The following is a 22,458-nucleotide window of genomic DNA, read 5'->3' as shown; positions in this document are numbered from 1 at the left end:
TTAGGTACATTGTCACAGAAACAAAAAGCTGATTAACATAGAGTGGTAAAAACTTATTTTTTTTAATCTGGATAATGGGTCTCTGTTACTTTCTGATCCTTTTCTGTAGGCCTGATAATTTGATAACTGAAATCTTAAACACAAATATGTGTTTGTTTTAAGAAGCTATAATAGGGGCTGGGGATGTGGCTCAAGTGGTAGCGCACTCCCCTGGCATGCGTGCGGCCTGGGTTTGATCTTCAGCACCACATACAAACAAAGATGTTGTGTCTGCTGGAAAAAAAAAACTGAAAAATAAATATTAAAAAGTTCTCTCTCTCTCTCTCTCTCTCTCTCTCCCCCCCCTCCCTCCCTCCCTCCCTTCCTCCCTCCCTCTCCCCCTCTTTCTTAAAAAAAAGAAGCTATAATAATTTCCTGTTGTTGCTCTAAGAAATCATGACAAGCTTAGTGGCTTCAAACAACAAAAATTAATTGTGTTGTTGAGGTCAAAAATCCAAAATAAGTTCCATTGGGCTAAATTTAAGATGTCAACAGGGCTCTCTTTCTGGAGGCTCTAAGGGAGAATCCATTTCTTGCAGTTTCCACATTCTAGAGGCCACTTACATTCCTTGGCTATTGGTCCCATCCCTCCCTCCATCTTCAAAGCTGGTAGTATAGCATCTTCTCTCCACTCTGATCTCTGCTTCCAAACTTGCATCTTTTCTAACTGCAAACTTCCTGACTTATCTTTTAAGAAACTTTTTGATTATACTGGGTTACACTGGGTAATCCAGGATAACCTATTTCAATATCTATCCTTAACTTAATCACATCTAAAAAGTTCCTTTTTACCTTGTAAGGTCATATATTCACAGGTTTCATGGGTTAGGATGTAGGATCTTTGTGGGTTATTATTCAGTATATGACAGTCCAACCTCTGGCCCCCAGAGATACTCATCAATCCCACATATTAAATACATTTATTTTATTCCAAGATCCAAAAAACATCTCAATCCATCATAGCATCAATTCAATTTCAAAATGTAAGTATCATCAGCTCAGAAGTCCCAAATCTTATAATGTAAAACATCTAAATTGGGTATAGATAAGGCTCTGGGTATAATATATGCTGAAGCAAAATCCTTTTCCATTTGTGAACCTTTAAAACTAGAAAACAAATCATCTGCTCCCAAAATAGAGTGGTAGGATAGGTAAGAGATAATAGTTATATTCCATTCCAAAAGTGGAAAATAAAAGTCACTGGTACAAACAATATTAAAATCCAACCAAGCAACTCTATTAGGTTTGAAGGCCTAGGATTAGTCCTCTGTGGCAGGATCAAAGATCCACCCTCTGAACCAAGTGTTTAACCAATAATACTGGCAAAAAAATGAAATTCCTAAAAAGAAAGTTATCAAAACCCTTAATAGGCCAGAAGAAGTTATTGCTTCAAACATGCTTTATAATGTGGCATCTAATATTACTGGAATATTAGAAGATCCTGAAGACATACTAAAAAATGTAAAATACTCAAAGGAAAAAAAAAGGAAGTGATAGCTTTCCTGTATCTATAGCTGAATATCTTGTGACAGACTGACCCCATCTGGTAGGAACACCAGTGACACATTTGGGCCTCTAGTCATTGTCTTTTCTCCATTGGTATACCAAAGTAAGACCTAAGATAATATCATTTTACATGGAGAAGATATATAATTGAAATTTAAAAGCTATAGTAAACATGCTACACATGTAAGAGTAAGGTTAGAAAGAAGACCTGAGACAGTTAAGTAAACTAATTTGTTCAAACTATTTGTTTCAATAAACAACTAAGTCCCCAAATTACTAAATTGAAAATAAAGATTCTTTTACTACTATATAATGACTATCTCATTAACAGATTAGAAATTCTTCTATTAATGCATCACATAACATAGTGTTGCTCTATATAATCAAACTCTTCAAATATGATACAAAATGAATAGGATCATAAGTTTGTATTTGTTCCTCCATGAATGTGGTAGAGGAGAGAATGCAAAAAAATTACACTGTTTAAGAATATATATAAGTTAAACACAACATTATTACTAGGGTAACACATCATCAAACTAAAATAAACAATAAGTAGTATGGGTTTTTCATTTGAAGGCTTTTTTTTTCTTTTTAAGAAACAACAACAGTTTCGGGTCCTGGGAGTCTTAGAGCAGTGGTTCTAAAAGTTTCTATTTTCAGGTGCCTTTTATGCTCTTAAAAATTCCCAAATACCTGGGCATACTTGTGCACATCTGCAATCCCAGTGACTCAGGATGCTAAGGCAGGAGAATCACAGGTTCCAAGGAAACCTCAGCAACCTATCAAGATTCTCAGTAGCTTGGTTAAGACTCTGCCTCAAGAAAATGATTCTGGAGGACCCTAAAGGGTCTTTTGATCATTTGAGTTCTATTTATCCATATTCACTGAATCAGAAATTAAAGGTGACAAATTAAAATACTTCTTAATTTGTTTTTGAAAATGGTCTGTACATGTTCCTTTTCTCTTTTTTTAATATCTTTGTTTTATTTATTTATTTATTTATTTATTTATTTTTATATGGTGCCTCACGCATGCGAGGCAAGCACTCAACCACTGAGCTACAACCCCAGTCTCTTCTTAATTTATATGTAAATAGCAATAATTATATACATTGGGTTTAACATAAATAACATATTTTATGAATAACTATATTTTGCAAAATAAAACAAATGGAAAAGTAGCACTGCTTTATAATTCCTTAAATCTCTATAATGTCCAATTTAATAGCAGACAGCAGGTTTCTCATATCTGCTTCTGTATTCAATCTATTCTGATAGCTCACATCATATAAGGCTCTTTGAAAAATCCATTGTACAGGGACTGGGGCTGTAGCTCAGTGGCAGAGGACTTGCCTAGCACGTGTGAGTCACTGGGGTCCATTATTAGCACCACATAAAATAAAATAAAGGCACACTGTCCATCTACAACTACAATTTTTTAATCCACTGTATATTTGTAAATAATAGAATTTTAAAAAGCAAATAACCTCTTAGTATTATTTGAAAATAGTTTTGATCTTGCAAAACCCCGAAGGGTCCAATGGATACCCAGGGTTCCCTGGACCACACTTTGAAAACCATTGCCTTACTTGACTCCATTTGCTCCAATAAAAATTTGAAAGACAGACTGATATTAACCACAAAGAGAACAGATCGGTAACTATGTTATATGCACACAAAGGTTCATGTAACAAAAAAAAAAAATCCTTCTGGAAACTCTGATTTTTATGCCAAATAATATCCCCTGAATTAGTCTTACAACACAAAATAGTGTGTGACTTGACAGTTGTAGCCATTAAATCTGTGTTAATTATGAATATTTGACTATTTAAGGCCAGGTAAGATTATAGGAAAAGAGCAAAACTGTAAAGCACATTTTTTTTGGCAGAAAGGGAAGAATTTTTAATAATAGAGAATTAAGAGGCATATAGAATTTTCTTACAGAATACTTCTCTTTTAGAACAAAAAGCATAAGTACAAAATGGGAAGGAAAATGTTTGTTTTGAATCTGAAGGTTTCTGGATGAATCCAGTTTCTGTACAAAGAGGATAAGAGATTTTTCCTTTTAGTATACAGGAGATGTGTCTCTTTGGATAAAAGCATTCTAGTAATGTGGATGCACTGATAATTTCAAATATGAGAGGAAAAAAAGGACAAGTAAGGAGAGACTGTAAAACCTGGAATATTAAGATAATTTTAAGGACTGGGAATATCAATAATATTTGGGATAATGTAACCAAGAGAAAACCTAAATAAACCCTTCAGCTTCACTTGCTTTTAGTTGACTTTAAAAATCACTAATTTTGGAGGTCACACAGTTGAGCAATATGTTATTAGTCTCCCACTAGCTTTGCTGTAAATGACGCCTCTGATGTGTGGGTTATGATGATAACGGTTGCCTAGGTTACTTTTCAGGGAATTGAAGGCTGTTTTTGTCAAAAGCACTGACTTTACTTGGGCATGTGCAGGTGTCCAATAAGTGACTAAGACAGTGAGAAAGCTTGGTGTTTTTGCCTTTATATTACATCTGTCTACTTTGCTACTTAACCTTCGAGTCAGCTCTTTCTGCTCAACTCTGAACATAAACATGTTAATCATTTAAGAAATATTTGTCTGAAAGTAGCAGCACAAGGTTGAGTTACCTGAAACTTCCCTAATCTCTTTCCTCCCTCTTCAAGGCTGAATACACAAAGATAAGACTAAATAATATATTTTCAAGATTTACATGGGTATCATAACACAGATTACTAATCACCAGGTTTGGCAATGTCCTGTTCCAGACCACAAGACATACTTAAAGGTCTCCAGTCATCAATCCTTATCTTAACCTAAAGTCCCTCTTCCCTCCCCCAACCCTGCCTAAAGATCAAGCTAAAATGGATTTTTCTTGGAGTTGCTAGCCCATCATATTCTCATGCCACTGGCTTTCAGGATACATTTTTTTTTCTTATCCCAATAATTTGTCCTTGATTGACTGGACCCTTTTTCAAGTGACAAGAAAATGGAGTAGGGTTCGGTAATAATAATAGCTAAGATATGGAATTAGACTAGGTGTCCATCAATATCTGAATTAATAGGGAAAATGGGGTATACATACACAATGGAGTATTATCCATCAACAAAGAAGAATAAAATCCTGTCAGTTACAGCAAAATGGATGGAACTAGAAGATTTTTTAGGGGGGGTGCTGCTAGGGGTTGAACTCAGGGGCACTTGGCCACTGAGCCCCATCCCCATGCCTATTTTGTATTTTATTTAGAGACAGGGTCTCATAGGATTGCTTAGTGCCTCACAATTGCTGGAGCTGACTCTGAACTCCCAATTCTCCTGTATCAGCCTCCCAAACCAATGGGAATACAGGCATGCAACAAGGCGCCAAGTAGAACTGGAAGATTTTATGTTAAGTGAAATAAACCAGACACAGAAAGACAAGTACTGGGTGTTCTCTCTCAAGTGGATTTTTTTTTTTAATAAAGTACACCAGAATGTAGAATAGTGATTACTAGAGGCTGGGACAGATGAGAAGAGAGTGGATAAAGGCAGGCTGGATTTGATCACTGTATGCTGTATACATGTGTGGAAATATCACACTGAAACCTATTAATATGTAAGATTAATACCCACTAATTAAAATAATTATAAAAACAATATTTGAGATAAACGTTCAAATAGTAGTAAACCTAACTAGAATAAAATTAAGAAACAGGCCAGGTGCAGTGGTGCACATCTGTAATTCCAGTGGCTCAGGAGGCTAAGGCAGGAGGATCTCGAGTTCAAAGCCAGCCTTAGCAAATTAGCAAGCCCCTAAGACACTCAGTGAGATCTGTCTCTAAATAAAACATTTAAAAAAGAGCCGGGGTTGTGTCTCCCTAGTTAAGCACCCCTGGGTTCAATCACTAGTACAAAAAAAAAAAAAAGCAAGAAACACTCTACTCTCCAAAAAAAGCTCTGACAGATAAATAGTCATATAAGAAATTTTCACATAAAAACCTCCAAAGTAAAAGAGATATGATTTTTTTAAATGATTCAATTTATAACCATTTTATCTATGAAGACAAAAAAATGATTCCAGGACTGCAGATGTAGCTCAGTTGGTAAAGAGCTTGCCTAGTATGCACAAAGCCCTGGGTTCAATCCCCTGCATTAAAAAAAAAATCCACCTTTGATTCATAAGCCACTAATACTTCATGGAAAAAGTTTCACTCCCTGAGAATTTATGTTATACCAATTTCTGTTTTATTTCTGTTATGGTATAACAGAAATTAAAACCCCTATTTTAAGATTTATACCCAATGAAATGTTAAAAACTGTTCCAGAGTCACCAAATCACTCGGGCTACCTGAAAGTGGTTTTATTTAAAGTGATTTCTATAAGTGTTGCAAGCCAGTTCTCCTTTATTCTATTAATCAGCCTTATCCTTTGTGGCAGTTTTGTATCCAGACCACTAAGGTCAATTTATGTCAATGAGAAAAACTCATCCAGATCTTAGTAATCTCTACTTTCATTAGGATATGATTTTGGATTTAAACTCCTATTCATCTCGTCAGTTCCAAGTCTGACTCAGCTTTTTATGGGTAAAGTTGAAAACTAGGTTCACAAATCCTTTTAAAATGATAGCTACTAAACTATTAAGGGCTTTATTAATTAGTCTAAATAGTTCCTGGTATGTGGTCTACTCAACTCATAAATAGGCCATATTTTACTCTTCTGTCAATGGGATAGAGAAGAAATCCTTGTTATGCAAACATTGTATTTGTTAGTGTAGAATGCTCAAGGATTCTAAGCAGCATTTTTACATTTATTTAAATATCAATTTCACAAATGGCTTAAGTGTGTTTCCTAAACTTTTTCAGAAGGAAGTTAATTATTATGACCGAAGAGTAAATGAAGTTTCCTAGACAATAGTTTGTATTTTAAATGTTTTTTTTTAATTTTTAGTTGTAGACACAATACATTTATTTATTTATTTATTTATTTTTATGTGGGGCTGAGGATCAAATCCAGTGCCTCACATGTGGTAGGCAAGTACTCCACCACTGAGCCACAATCCAAACCCCTATTTTAATGATTTGTATCTTTACAGAACTTCTGCATCTTTTTCTGGAGCAACCATCTGGAGTAAATTGGAGCCAACAGGACAGGGTACTACTAATCATTGAGACAGTAGACTGTAGCAAACAGTCAATCCCTACCATTCAGCCAACAAAAATAATGGGCTAGAAAAAAAAAACATGTAACTTTGATCTAGCAGGCAAAATTCCTCAGAAAGAATCTGCCAAAACTAGGGGCTATTATCTTAATCCTTAGTCTTCCCACGTGGTGAAATACCTACTCTATTTATCTTTTGCTACTAGTGGCTACTTGGGTGGTATAGATGATTGATAAGTGAACACTAAGTGCTAGAAATGTCAATTCAAACGTGTTCACTTTTCAATTATGTATAGCAGCCAAGTAACCACTATCAACAAAAGCTGTCTCTTGTGAAGCTGAGGTAACTGAAGTGGAGCCTGGCAGCTTCCTTGAGGTGAGGAGAGGGGGCTGAAAGTTCAAGGAAATGAAGACAGATACAATTTTCAGACAAAAAAAAAAAGTGGAGAAAAGCAAAGAAAAAAAATCATGTGATCTGCAAAAGGTCTGTTTTGAATATTCAACAGAGCATCCATTAATGTATGTGTGAAGCAACTATTCAAACCAGGAGAAAAAAGCATTTTAAACAATTACAAAAAATAGTTTTTATTACTCACACTAAGCCAGGAATAGCATCTATTACCAAAAAGCAGCATAGAATAATTTCTCCTAGATTGAACACCCCTCTGGTTCCACCCAACCAATCTTAATAGCAAGACACTAAAGATCAAGTTGTTTCCATACAACTTTACCACATTCTAGAACAAAATTCAAGAAAATTTATAGGCATATAGAAGCACCTGCATCCAACAAGGTAAAATTTATGAGGCTTGAATGTAAACCAACATTATGAGTAATGCAAAGACACTTGAAAATACAAAAAGACAAATTAAATTGAACCCAAACAAGAACTGGCATGAGTGTTAAAATTCCAGACAAGGACACTGAAACAACTATGATATAGTCCATTATTTACTCAAAAGTTTAAGTAGAGGGGAATCTGATATCCAGGCACTTCCAGAAATAATCATAGTAATCTGCAGTCAAGGCACCTCCAGAGATGATCATCCAAGAATGGGCAGTGGGTTGTTAGACAGCTTTTCATTGCTGTGACCAAAATATCTGACATAACAGTTTAAAGGAGGAATGATTTATTTTGGCTCATGGTTCCTGAGGAATCTAGTTAATGGTTAGCCAGTTTCATTGCTTTGGGCCTGAGATAGAACATCATGCTGGTGGAAAGCTACCTAGTTCATAGCAGTGAGGAAGGGGAGACAGAGAGAAAGAGGGAAGATGAGGAGGAGAAACAGTAGGAACAGGAGGAGGCCAAGGTGGAAGAGGAGATTTTTTCTCATTTACAGAAACTAGAGAGGAAGAAGGGAAAAAAAGTGGGATGAATCTCCTAAAAATCAAAGGGAGATCAGTAGAGCAAAGAGACCAAGGGGTGGGAGGGGGGGTGGGAGGGGGGAAGTGCTGGAGACTGATATTGGTCAAATTATATTGTTATACTGTGTACATGTAACAACAAATCCCATTAATATTTACAACTACAATATACCAATAATATGTGGAAAAAATTCAGAGATGTAAAATATGATATCTGAGGTGAAAAACTGAATGAACAACACATTAAATAATGGAAAAGAAAATATTTGAAAACTTGAGAAGATAGCAACAAAAATTACCCAAAATGAAACATAGAGAAAATATAATGCTTATAAAGTAGGCAGAGCATCAGTTGGACAATGACAAAGAACTTACCACATGGCTCATCAAATTCACAGGAGATGAGAGAATTAGTAAGAGAAAATATTTAAAGAAATAAGCTGGGGGCTGGGGATGTGGCTCAAGCGGTAGCGCGCTCGCCTCGCATGCGTGCTGCCCGGGTTCGATCCTCAGCACCACATACCAACAAAGATGTTGTGTCCGCCGAGAACTAAAAAATAAATATTAAAAATTCTCTCTCTCTCTCTCTCTCTCTCTCCCTCTCTCTCTCTCTCTCTCTCTCTCTCTCTCTCTCTCTCTCTCTCTCTCTCTCTCTCTCTCTCTCTCCCCTCTCTCACTTTCTCTTTAAAAAAAAAAAAGAAAAAAAAAGAAAGAAGCCCTGCACGGTGGCGCATGCCTATAATCCAGGCAACTTGGGAGGCTGAGGTGGGAGGATCAAGCGTTCAAAGCCAGGATCAGCAAAAGTGAGATGCTAAGCAACTCAGTGAGACCCTGTCTCTAAATAAAATACAAAATAGGTCTGGGGATGTGGCTCAGGGGTTGAGTGCCCCTGAGTTAAATCCCTAGTACCAAAAAAGAAAAAAAAATGTTTTGAAGAAATAGTGACTAAAATTTTCCAAACGTGATAAACAAAAGATCCAATAATATCACTGAATTTTGAATATGAGAAGCATGAAGAAACCTACAAGGTATGTCACAATCAATTTGAGAAAAAGAAGTGATGTTCAGCCAGGTACAGTACACAATCCTAAAATCCTAGCAACTGGGAAGGATGAGGCAGGAGTACAGCAAGTTCAAGGCCAGCCTCAGTAACTCAACAAGACTCTGTTTCAAAATAAAATTTTTATAAAGAGGACTGAGGAGGGCTGGGGTTGTGGCTCAGTGGGTTCGATCCCCAAAACCACATAAAAATAAGTAAACAAATAAATAAAGATATTGTATCCATCTACAACTAAAAAATTTTTTTTTAAAAAAAGGACTGAGGATATATCTCAGTGGTAGAGCACCCCTGGGTTTAATTCCCTGTACCACCAAAAACAAAGTGATACTCTAGAAACAATCCAGAAAATTTAAGACACATTAATAACAAATATTTATCATCAGAAAAGGTGTATGCTAGATGACAAGGGAGCAATATTTTATAATAGTAAAAGAAAAAAAAAACATGAATTAAACATTCTATACCCAGCATCTTTTTAAAAACAAGGATAAAAAAATCTTTAGAAACAAAAACTGAAAGAATTCATCACCAAGAAATCTACATTACAGGAAATGTCAAATAAAGTCCTTTAGACCAAAGGAAAAAATGATAACAGATGAAAATACAGATCTACACAAAGGAATGAAAAGCACTAGAAATGAAAACTACAAAGGTAAATATATAATAATTTTTCTTATTATTTAAATCTCCATTAAAAGGATAGTTTAGACAAAATCAAATGAATTGTGACACCAATAACATATATACGTAAAATGTACAACAATATTAAAATAAATTGCAGGAGGGGAAAAATAGGACTATACTAGTCTAAGGTTGTTATACTATATGAGAATTGCTATAATATCACTTGAGGGTATGCATTGATAAATTAAATGTGTATGTAAACCCTAAGGCAACCACAAAAAAAAAAAAAGAAAAAGAAAACTAAGGAGACAGCAAAGGAGATAATATGGAAAAACAAAAATGCTCAATTAATTAAAAAGCAGATTTAAGAGGCAAAATTAATAAAGGGATAAACATAAAACAGATATAGAAAGATAATTAACTGATATCTAAGCAGATCCACTGTTATATTAAATGCAAATTTTCCCCAAATGCCAATTAAAGGCAGAAACTGTCAGGTTGGATAATAATAAACATCCAATTATGAGCTGCCTAAAAATTGAATATGAAGATCAAAAATAGGTTAGAGTGGGGCTGTGGCTCAGTGGTAGAGTGTCAGCCTAGCATGTATGAGGCACTGGGTTCGATCCTCAGCATCATATAAAAATAAATAAATAAAAATATTGTGTCCATATACAACTAAAAAATTAGTTTTTAAAAAAATACGTTAAAGGCTGGGGTTGTAGCTCAGTGACAGAATGCTTGCCTCACACTTGTGAAGCACTGGGTTCGATCCTTAGCACCACATAAAAATAAAATAAAGGTATTATGTCCATCTGTAACTAATTTTTTAAATAAAATAAATTTAAAAAATAAAAAGGTTAAAAATGCTAGCTTGAACAAATTAATGTCAGATGAATATTTCAGTTGAAAGAATGTTACTATGAATAAAGAAATTAATTTCATAATCATGAAGATCATTTCATCAAGAGGACATAATAATAATAAATATTTATGGATATCACAAACATGTCAAAATATATAAAGTAAAATTAACAGAATTTTGAAAAGAAATAAACAAAAAAGCAGATTTATTCATCTCTCAATTGATTTTAAAAAGTCCACAGAAAATAATAAAGATAATTAAAACCAAAAGGTATTTTTTAAAGATCAATGCATTTGATAAATCTCTAGCCAGACTAAGTAGGAAAAAAAAATGAGAAGAAAAAATTACTATTATCAGGAATGAAAGAATTGCGATCATTTCAGATGCTCAGACAGAAATATAAGTGAATATTATGAAAAATTTCATGGCAATAAACTCAAAAGCTTAGATGAAATGGACAAATTCTTTCAAAGCCTCTTAAGGAAAGACAACTTGAATAGCCATTTATCTCTTAAAGAAACTATGTAAGGGGGCTGGGATTTTAGCTCAGTAGTAAAGCACTCGCCTAGCACATGTGAGGCACTGGGTTTGATTTTCAGCATCACATAAAAATAAATAAAGAAAGGTATCCTGCCCATCTACAACTAAAAAGTTAAAATTAAAAAGAAACAATGGAGGCTGGGGTTGTGGCTCAATGATAGAGAGCTTGCCTGGCACGTATGAGTCCCTGCGTTCGATTCTCAGCACCACATATAAATAAAGGTCTATTGACAACTAAAAAAATATTAAAAGAAAAAAACTTACAAGAAACTGTTAGTAGTATAACTTTCCTATAAGGAAATCTTAAGACAAAGGTGACTAGCAAATTCTACCAACATTTATGGAAGAAATAATACCTATTCCACATTAACTTTTCCACAAAATTTAAGAACAGCAAGTAATTCCCAACTCATTCTTTGAAGTCAGCATTCCCCAGATATAAAAACCAGACAATTACAAGAAAAGAACTTACACTACAATAAAAAAAAAATACATGGGAAGCAGAGACAGGAGAATTGCGAGTTCAAAGCCAGCCTCAGCAATGTAGCAAGGTGCTACGCAACTCAGTGAGATCCTGTCTCTAACTAAAATATACAAAAATTGGCCTGGGAATGTGGCTCATGGTTGAGTGCCCCTGAGTTCAATCCCCAGTATCAAAAATAGATAAATAAATAAATACACGTAAATTCAAGTCATGCCTGTAAAAAATCAACTTAAAAGTTCTTGTTTACCTTTATTTATTTTTATTTTTTTAATTTTATTTTATTGATTTATTGATTATTTAAAGCATTACATAGTTCATGATATATCATCTTTCATACATTTGATTCAAATTGTGTTTTGAACTCCCATTTTCACCCCAAATACAGATTGCAGAATCACATCTGTTACATATTCCCATTTTTACATACTGCCATATTAGTGACTGTTGTATTCTGCTACCTTTCCTATCCCCTACTATCCCCCCTCCCCTCCCCTCCCCTCCCCTCCCATCTTCCCTCTCTACCTCCCCTGCTGTTGTTCAATTCTCTCCCTCTTTTTCCCTCCCCCTTGCCCCTCATAACCTCTTATAATTTTATGTATCATTGAAGGTCTCCTACCATTTCCATGTGCTTTCCCTTCTCTCCCCGTTTCTCTCCCCCCATTCGTCTTTGTTTACTGTAGTCTTTTCCTCATGCTCTTCCTTCCTGTTCTGTTCTTAGTTGTTCTCATTATATCAAAGCAGACATTTGGCGTTTGTTTTTTTAGGGCTTGGCTAGCTTCACTTAGCATAATCTGTTCTAATGCCATCCATTTCCCTGCAAATTCTATGATTTTGTCATTTCTTAGTGCTGCATAATACTCCATTGTGTATATATGCCACATTTTTTTTTATCCATTCATCTATTGAGGGGCATCTAGGTTGGTTCCACAGTCTAGCTATTGTGAATTGTGCCGCTATAATCATTGATGCAGCCGTATCCCTATAGAGCGCTCTTTTAAGGTCCTCAGGGAATAGTCCGAGAAGGGCGATAGCTGGGTCAAATGGTGGATCCATTCCCAGCTTTCCCAGGAATCTCCATACTGCTTTCCAAATTGGCCTCACCATTTTGCAGCCCCACCAGCAGTGTACAAGTGTGCCCTTTTCCCCGCATCCCCGCCAACACTTATTGTTGTTTGACTTCATAATGGCTGCCAATCTTACTGGAGTGAGATGGTATCTTAGGGTGGTTTTGATTTGCATTTCTCTGATTGCTAGAGATGGTGAGCATTTTTTCATGTACTTGTTGATTGATTGTATGTCCTCCTCTGAGAAGTGTCTGTTCAGGTCCTTGGCCCATTTGTTAATTGGGTTATTTGTTATCTTATTGTTTAATTTTTTGAGTTCTTTGTACATTCTGGATATTAGGGCTCTATCGGAGGTGTGGGGGGTAAAAATTTGTTCCCAGGATGTAGGCTCTCTATTTACCTCTTTTATTGTTTCTCTTGCTGAGAAAAAACTTTTTAGTTTAAGTAAGTCCCATTTGTTTATTCTTGTTGTTAACTCTTGGGCTATGGGTGTCCTATTAAGGAATTTGGAGCCCGACCCCACAATATGTAAATCGTATCCAACTTTTTCTTCTATCAGACGCAGTGTCTCTGATTTGATATCTAGCTCCCTGATCCATTTTGAGTTAATTTTTGTGGATGGCGAGAGAAAGGGATTCAATTTCATTTTGTTGCATATGGATTTCCAATTTTCCCAGCACCATTTGTTGAAGATGCTATCCTTCCTCCATTGCATGGTTTTAGCCCCTTTATCAAATATAAGATAGTTGTAACTTTGTGGATTAGTCTCTGTGTCTTCTGTCCACCTGCCTGTTTTGGTACCAGTACCATGCTGTTTTTGTTACTATTGCTTTGTAGTACAGTTTGACCTCCGGTATCGCTATACCTCCAGATTCACACTTCCTGCTTAGAACTGCTTTTGCTATTCTGGGTCTTTTGTTTTTCCATATGAATTTCATGATTGCTTTGTCTATTTCTTCAAGATATGCCATTGGAATTTTGATTGGCATCGCATTAAACCTGTAGAGAACTTTGGGTAATATCGCCATTTTGATGATGTTAGTTCTGCCTATCCATGAACAGGGTACATTTTTCCATCTTCTGAGATCTTCTTCTATCTCTCTCTTTAGGGTTCTGTAGTTTTCATTGTATAAATCTTTCACCTCTTTTGTTAGGTTGATTTCCAAGTATCTTATTTTCTTTGAGGATATTGTGAATGGAGTGGTTTTCCTTATTTCCATTTCAGAGGTTTTGTTGCTGATATACAGGAATGCCTTTGATTTATGCATGTTGATTTTATAACCTGCCACTTTGCTGAATTCATTTATTAACTCTAGCAGCTTCTTTGTAGACTCTTTTGGGTCTGTTAAGTATATTATCATGTCATCCGCAAATAGCGATAGTTTAATTTCTTCTTTTCCTATTTTTATGCCTTTAATTTCTTTTGTCTGTCTAATTGCTCTTGCTAGTACTTCGAGAACTAAATTGAATAGAAGTGGTGATAGAGGGCATCCCTGTCTTGTTCCAGATTTTAGAGGAAATGCCTTCAGTTTTTCTCCGTTTAGGATGATGCTAGCCTGAGGTTTAGCATAAATAGCTTTTACAATGTTGAGGTAAGTTCCTGTTATCCCTAGTTTTTCTAATGTTTTGAACATAAAGGGATGCTGTACTTTGTCAAATGCTTTTTCTGCATCCATGGAGATGATCATGTGGTTCTTGTCTTTAAGTCTATTGATGTGGTGAATAGCATTTATTGATTTCCATATATTGAACCATCCTTGCATCCCAGGAATGAATCCTACTTGATCATGGTGCACAAGTTTTCTAATATGTTTTTGTATTTGATTCGCCAGAATTTTATTGAGAATTTTTGCATCCAAGTTCATTAGAGATATTGGTCTGTAGTTTTCTTTCTTTGAAGTATCTTTGTCTGGTTTTGGGATCAAAGTGATGTTGGCCTCATAGAATGAATTTGGAAGAGCTCCTTCTTTTTCTATTTCTTCAAATAGCTTGAAAAGTATTGGTATTAATTCTTCTTTGAAGGTTTTGTAGAACTCCGCTGTATACCCATCCGGTCCAGGGCTTTTCTTGGTTGGTAGTCTTTTGATGGCTTCTTCTATTTCTTCTTTTGTTATTGGTCTGTTTAAATTGTGTGTGTCTTCCTGTCTCAATCTGGGCAAATCATATGCCTTAAGAAATTTATCGATATCTTCATTATCTTCTATTTTATTGGAATATAGGGTTTCAAAATACTTTCTAATTATCTTCTGTATTTCTGTAGTGTCTGTTGTGATATTGCCTTTTTCATCCCGTATGTTAGTAATTTGAGTTCTCTCTCTTCTTCTTTTCGTTAGCATGGCTAAAGGCTTGTCTATCTTATTTATTTTTTCAAAGAACCAACTTTTAGTTTTATCAATTTTTTCAATGGTTTCTTTTGTTTCAATTTCGTTGATTTCTGCTCTAATTTTAATTATTTCTTGTCTTCTACTACATTTGCTGTTGTTTTGCTCTTCCTTTTCTAGGTTTTTGAGGTGTTGCGTGAGTTCATTTATTTGTTGGTTTTTTCTTTTTTTGAGGTAAGAACTCCAAGAAATGAATTTCCCTCTTAAAACTGCTTTCATTGTGTCCCATAGATTCCGGTATGTTGTGTCTGTGTTATCATTTGATTCTAAGAATTTTTTCATCTCCTCCTTTATGTCTTCTATAACCCATTGATCATTCAATAACTTATTGTTCATTTTCCATGTGATGTAGGATTTTTCCTTCCTTCTTTTATCATTGATTTCCAATTTCATTCCATTATGTTCAGATATGGTGCATGGTATTATCTCCACACCTTTATATTTACTAAGAGTTGCCTTATGGCATAATATATGGTCTATCTTTGAGTAGGATCCATGTGCTGCTGAGAAGAACGTATACCCACTTGATGATGGTTGATATATTCTATATATGTCGGTTAAGTCTAGGTTATTGATTGTGCTGTTGAGTTCTATAGTTTCTTTATTCAGCTTTTGTCTAGAGGATCTGTCTAATGGCGAGAGCGGTGTGTTGAAGTCACCCATAATTATTGTGTTGTGGTCTATTTGACTCTTGAACTTGAGGAGAGTTTGTTTTATGAACGTTGCAGCTCCATTGTTTGGTGCATACAAATTGATGATTGTTATATCTTGTTGGTGGATGGTTCCTTTTAACAGTATATAGTGACCTTCTTTATCCTTCTTGATTAACTTAGGTTTGAAGTTGATTTTATTCGATATGAGTATGGCCACTCCTGCTTGCTTCCGAGGGCCATGTGAGTGGTATGATTTTTCCCAACCTTTTACTTTCAGCCTGTGTATGTCTTTTCCTATCATAGGAGTCTCCTGAAGGCAGCATATTGTTGGATTTGTTTTTTTGATCCAGGTTACTAGCCTATGTCTCTTAATTGGTGAGTTTAGGCCATTAACATTTAAGGTTACAATTGAGATATGATTTGTACTTCCAGTCATGCTTCTTTATTTATTTATTTTAGTTTGGCTAGTTTTGCTTTTTGGTTATTCTTCTCCCCCTTTACTGAGATACCTCCTGCTGTTAGTTTTGGGCACTATTTTTTAATTCCTCTTCTTGTAGTGTTTTGTTCAAAATGCTTTGCAGAGCTGGTTTTCTTGCTGCAAATTCTTGTAGCTTTTGTTTATTGTGAAAGATTTTAATTTCATTGTCAAATTTGAAGCTCAATTTTGCTGGATATAGTATTCTTGGTTGGAATCCATTATTTTTCAGCATTTGAAATACATTATTCCAGGATCTTCTCGCTTTCAAAGTTTGTGATGAGAAATCGGTCGTTAACCTAATTGGTTTACCCCTGAATGTAATCTGCCTCTTTTCTCTCATAGCTTTTAATATTCTCTCCTTGTTCTGTACGTTGGCTATCTTCATAATTATATGTCTTGGAGTTGGTCTATTATGGTTTTGAATGTTTGGGGTCCTGTAGGCTTCCAGGATTTGGCAATCCATTCCATCTTTCATCTCTGGGAAGTTTTCTAGAATTATTTCATTTAATATGCTGTCCATTCCTTTGGTTTGAAACTCTGTGCCTTCTTCTATCCCTATGACTCTCAGATTTGGTTTTTTTATGACATCCCATATCTCTTGAATAGATTGCTCGTGGGATTTAAGCATCTTTTCTGTGTTGACTATATTCTTTTCAAGTTGATAAACCTTGTCTTCATTATCTGATGTTCTGACTTCTACTTGATCAAGTCTATTTGTAATATTCTCGTTTGAGTTTTTAATTTGGTTTATAGTTTCCTGCAATTCTAGGATTATTGTTTGATTTTTTTTTAAGATCTCTATCTCCTGGGAGAGCTCGTTCTTTGCCATTTGAATTTGTTTGTTTAATTCATTTTCAAAATATACTTTTATTTCTTGGACTTGCTGTCTCATGTCTTCTCTAATATTCCTTTCCATTCGAGTTAGGTATGCCTTGAGTTCTTTCGCTATCCCTGTTTCTGATGTTTCTATGTCCCCCTGTAGAATTGAGTTGTCTTGCATTGTTTGTAATCCTTTTTTCCCTTGTTTTCTCATTTTGTCCACGTTACTTTCCAGCTCTTTTTGATTGTCTTGTTTCTGCTCTCTTCTATAGATTTGTTTTGTTTCTGTATTACTCTGATGTCTCTCCTTTGTGTTGTTAAACTATGCCTGCTAACGTGGATTCCGCTGGGAAGGAATTCCGACGTCCGAGCTCCAGTGACGACACTACTCTGCTATGACGGGCCCCAGTCTCCTTGCCGGGGTGCCCTAATGGGGGGATGTGACTGGACTGTCTCTGTTGGGTTTCAGCTCCCTGTCGCGGCAGGCGGGCAGTCTCCAGCCACCCAGTATCACAGGCCGCGAGCAGGTGATCAGTCGCCAGCAGGTGGGTGTTCTCCTACCGCCCAGTTACGCGGGCAGTGGATGAGTTGTCGCCGGCGGGCCTGCAGTTTACAGCTGCCCAGTCGCGAGGGCCTTGCCTCTAGTCTCCTGGTTTCTCCTGCTAGTCTTGGTTTCTCCTGCTAGACCAGATTTCCCCTGAGTGATGGTTCTCGGCAGTTCAAACTGTACTCTGGGCCTGCCGTTTGTTGGGTGTGGAGGGTGGCTATTGGGAACCCCGGCACTCTATTGTTTTGTTTCCCTTGTGGGGAATAGAACTGTACCGCTTCCTTCCCCGTCTGAAATCCCGTACTCAGCCCGGGGGTCAGTGCGGGCTAGGCTGGCGGGATTCCACTTCGTGGCAACCACTTATCTCCCTGCTTGCTAGTTAATCCCTTGTCTGCAGCGCCACGCCTTCTGTAGCCGTGGGGCAGGCCGCGCGAATCAGACAGCCTGGATCTCCGGGGTCACACCGTTGGCTTTTGGGATCCCCGGCACTGTGGCACCACGCCTTCTGTAGCCGTGGGGCAGGCCGCCAGAATCAGACAGCCTGGATCTCCGGGGTCACACCATTGGCTTTTGGGATCCCCGGCACTCTATGGTTTTGATTTTTTCTGCTTGCCCCTCCCCCAGCGCTGGCTAGACAGGTTTTGTTTTGGCTGCTGATGGGAGGGGGAGTTGAAGGTCAGGTGCCTCTAATTCTCTCTTAGTCTTTATGCAGGCTCACTGTGATACTCCCTTCCCCTGAAAGTCTAGGAGAGAATTTATGCGAAATCCCCCTATGTATGGGGGCTGAATTGAGTGACACACACCTGTCTTGTTGTTGCAATCTGTCGGAGAGTGGCGGTGGATACTTCAGCTCTCCAAGATGGTGGCCGCTGGTTGCCTTAGTAGAGTGTCCCTTATTTATTTATTTTTTATGTGGTGCTGAGAATTGAACCTAGGGCCTCATACATGCAAGGCAAGTGCTCTACCACTGAGCGGAAACCCCAACCCCAACTTAAAACTTTTAGAACATTTATGAGGGCATGTTTATGAACTCAAGATTAGAAAAATATTACTATACCTTAAACAAATATCAATCTAAAAAGAATGAATTAAATTATATCAAAATGTATGTCTCTATTACAAAATAAATTATTAAAGTAAAAATATAGACTATAGAGAACAGATATTTGAAACACTAACAAAGAACTCCGAGAATATAAAAATAACTTCCAGATATCAATATGAAAACAAAAATATTTAGAAGTATTGTTTTTGAGAAAAACTACAAAAAAAGTAAACATCTAACTGTCCACCAACACAAGAACACTGAAATGATTTTCGGGAGCACTCTACAAAGACAGGATGGACCCCAGCTCAAAATTTGATTTGGCTGTCAAAACCAATGATGCCAAATCCAAATTAACAGTCATGAAACAGTTTACTACTCATAATATGAAGTTTCTGGTAGATAGCAATGGTAGCTCTCAGGCATATCCAAAAATGGCTTGATAGGACAAGAACAGGACACTAATTTGGGTTTCTATGATGGTTTGGGGTAGGGTTCAGGTAAAGATTCCTAGTATGATTTGAACTTTCCACTCATGTGTTTGTCAGTTTTACAGTGCTGGGGATTAAACACAGGGCCCCGCACATGCTAAGCAAACACTCTATCACTGAGCTACATCCCCAGCCCCTCCACTGGTGGTATATGATGTAGCATAATGGCTTTTTATCACCTTGTCCAGATGGAGAGCAGCAGGGGAGGAAGGAGGGGTGAAGCTTCAAAGCTATCAGCCATTAAACATCAAAAAATGGAGTGAGACATTAAATTACAATGATTTTATATGGAATTATAAATAGATACATGAGTTTTACATGTACTGATATGAATGAAACTCACAAATGTATTGGATAACAAAAAAACAAGTTTATATAAGAATGCATACATTATGTTATATATGTATAAGGTACAAAAAGCAATTTCATAGGTTTCAAGACACCTATGTTAGTATAAATGCAAGAGGTTGATAAATACTGTACTGAAGATAGTGGCAATCTCTGGAGGGGGAAGAAGAGGATGTGACTGGGGAAGACTATATAGGGGATTTCAATTGCACCCCAATTTTTAAAAATTTATTAAGTGAGACAATAGATTCAAAAATGTCTCTTCTTTACAGTATTCTGCACATTTTATTATGAAGTAGAATTCAGTTTCTAATCTACAAACTACTTCTAGTTAAAAATATCAAAGGAAAATGTATCTTGAAAAAATCTCAAATTAAATATATCTTATTGTCTTCCAGCTTCTGAAACCTACAGAGAAAGAAAGTCACTTTCCTAGTACGAATAAAACTAATAAATGAATTATAATAATACAATTTTTCTCCCTTATATAGATCAAAAACTTTCAAATATAATTTACTTTCAAGTATTAAAACATTATTTAGATAAAATATATAAGTTATAAAATGGTTAGCATAAAAAGATGGAAGAAACCTTGTAGTATTTGATGTGAAAAATGATTTAACAACTAAGATTTTTTAATGTACTTCACATTAAAAAAAACACAGATAAATCTAAGGTTGTGGGAGAGAAGCAGAGAAAGAGAAAAAGAGGAGAGGAGAAACTGGCAGTATGAGAGAGCAATTTCATTATTCTTTAATTCCTGCAACAGAAAAATCATTTTAATAAAGTGACTTCTACCACCTTTTACCTGCTAAAACCCAGCCACAATATAATGCTTTAGTTTTGCTAAACATTTCTTACTGTGCTTTGCAAATTATAGGGATTCACATATGAATCTGTCAGGCCAATATTTTATTCTCCTCCTACTTCTGTTGACTTTGATGCATCAAATGCAGCCCCCCAAAATGGCTAATTATTTTTTAAAAGCATTCTAAGACAATTTTCTCGTAAAAAGAACAATGCCATAAATGGCAGTTATCTTTTTAGATTAGATATTCAAGATTTTTAACCAAAATTGGTGCTGAAATATTCCAATAATGCTATAGATAAGGACAACTAATAAAACAACCAGCTTTTATGGAAAATTATTAAGAAGAAAACCAAAATTGAGATACCAAGAATATATCTCCTAGTGCTCTATCCCTAGATAGATGGGGGTTCTGTTGATTCTGCTACCTTCCTCTTTCTGTTGAGTTCTTGTTTAGCTGCCAATGAGTAAAACCCTGCTAGTAACTAACTTCTGAAGGTGGGAAGGAAATAGTAGTGGAGGTTTTGGTGAGTGAGGCAAAGTAGAAATAGGAGGTCACAGGAGGAGCCCATGAACAGCAGGGTCAGGAACAAGTTCCCAACCTTTCTTTTTCACCCTTTCACTTCTCTTGCCTCTCCATAGCGACTGAATAGGTGGAAAGAGGTGCACAGGGCCTGTTTAGACTATAAGGTGAAGAAAATAATGGGGAAGTTACCCACAGATCTCAGTAAGTGGCCATTTATGTTTTGGAAACTATATTTGAAAGGTTCAAAGATTCTTGGTATGCTGCTTGCAATGTACAAATAAAACTGGGAACTTACTAATTTCTGACACTTTCTTAATCATTAATATTATTTTAAAAGCATATATTGCCAGTACCTTTTCAAGAGCCATGTCAGAAAATATTGTACTTGCATTTCAATGTAATTTTGTTAGGGACAGTTTGTTGCTTTTTCAAGTCAATATTAGGAATAACAATTGCTTGATAGATACATAATAATCATACATATAAAAAACACAAGGATTCAGTATATGAAATTAATTTCAAATATCTCTTATCAGCTACAAATGTTTTGCCCTAGGTGATTAGTTGAGTCAAATGGTTGTTCTGGTACCTACTCCACACCTCACCAGCTGGGCCCTGGTAACTATAATCAGAGCAGGGTTGGTCAGGACAATGTTATCACTTTTGACACAGCTCCCTTTAATCATCTCACTTCACACCTGTTATTCTGAGTAATTTTCTCTCCCCAGGCTCCTTCCCATCAATATTTAAACCTGTTTGAGTTTCTAACAACTTGAAAAAAATGTCTCCTCCAGATTTCTACATTTTGACTCCAGCTACTACCTTTCTTGCTTCTTCTTCATTTCTAATGAATTTTCTTCATTTGTGTTAGTGTTGTTTGGAAAGATTTCAAAAACACAAAATATCCAATACCTCAAATTAACAATTCACATAAAAAATTTGGCCATATTTGCTTCATTTAAGAATAAATTAATCATTCTAGATAAAGATATACTACATTTTAACCCCTAGCCACTACCCTTTGCTCACCAGACAGGCAACCAAATTTGATATGGTACGCATCATTTCAACTCTTTCCTTGCATGTTTTCAAACATATATGTATCTATGAATGATATATAGTATTTTGTCTGATTTTTTAAAATACCTTGGTATCACACTGTGTAATTATTCTATGAATCACGTTTCTCAATAATCATTGCTTTCAATATCTATTGTGTTAATACATACTAATGTGATTCCATTTGCATTGCCACACTGAACTGCATTGTATGAACACAACATTAGTTATTGTTTATTCTCCCATGAACATGGGATGGATAGGGAATTTAGTTTCTTTCCAGTTTTTCAAAATATCACATAATGCTGCAATACATATTGTTTTATATGCTCATATAAGTGGAGTTGTTGAGGGAAGAAACCTCTGCAATTTTGCTAGAAACTTCATAATTTTATTCCAATGTAGTTAAATTTTTTACAGCCACATTAGCAATATATGACTATTTTTTCCCACTATTCCAGCAATACCAGAGGTTTATTGTCAGTCCCTAAATTTTAATATGTAAAAAGCAGCATTTTATTCTCATTTTGATTTTTCATTCCCTATTAGTGCAATTAAGCATATTTTTAAAATATGTTTTAGTTATAGTTGGGCATAATACCTTTA

Source organism: Spermophilus citellus (assembly GCF_964194105.1).
Source record: "Spermophilus citellus genome assembly, chromosome: X".
Lineage (NCBI taxonomy): Eukaryota > Metazoa > Chordata > Mammalia > Rodentia > Sciuridae > Spermophilus > Spermophilus citellus.
Note: the sequence above shows the minus strand (reverse complement) of the source record.